The following is a 685-nucleotide window of genomic DNA, read 5'->3' on the forward strand; positions in this document are numbered from 1 at the left end:
CACAGGAACATGGGGGTTGTAGAGGTGAATCGTCACCACCCGGTCACGTTGTGACGGAAGCGTGAAGAGCGGCTCCGCTGTGAGGATCGACAGTGGCGCCCGGTCCCCTTTCTCCTTGAACGCCTTCAGGAACTTGATGCATCCCGCCACGTTCCGGAACGTCACGTCGAAGTATCCACTGCTGGGGAAATCCTGCAGGCAGAAGACGTCCGTCGCTTGAAATCCGCAGCAATCGAAGAGAATTTTCTTGATGAAGAAGGTGCGATCGACCGGTGCATCTCCTTCCTTGTCCTTCACGACCACCCGTACGGTGTTGCGCACTCCCTGGCCCGAAGCTCGAAAATTGGTTATAGCCATTTTACTCAAAGCTTCCCCAGGATCAAAAGGCAATGATCATGGTCTCTTCTCAATCAAATAAGCACTGATAAGAACACATACGACACTTGATCTTAGCCAAAAGGCCGAGAAGCGATGTGGATGAATAAAGCAATGTAGCCTTTAACAGATATATATATCTAGACCATTTGGGTGAATGCATCATGGAACCAGACTACTTCAAAGCAATGGTACCTTTTGGAGAGTGGTTCACTTGTAAAGGAAGACTATGGGCAGCAACACAGCATTTTGAGCACTGCACACCATCAAGATGGGACAGATCTTCTGGGGTCAGCTCGAGAGGATCAGG

At 49.9% G+C, this 685-nt stretch overlaps 1 pseudogene; it reads right to left on the minus strand.

The window, feature by feature from the left end:
• Nucleotides 1-364: 364 nt before the first annotated feature.
• LOC137358751 (U2 spliceosomal RNA) lies at nt 365-473 on the minus strand (annotated as a pseudogene).
• Nucleotides 474-685: the final 212 nt, after the last annotated feature.

The sequence above is a fragment of the Heterodontus francisci genome, chromosome X (assembly GCF_036365525.1).
Source record: "Heterodontus francisci isolate sHetFra1 chromosome X, sHetFra1.hap1, whole genome shotgun sequence".
NCBI classification, from domain to species: Eukaryota; Metazoa; Chordata; class Chondrichthyes; order Heterodontiformes; family Heterodontidae; genus Heterodontus; species Heterodontus francisci.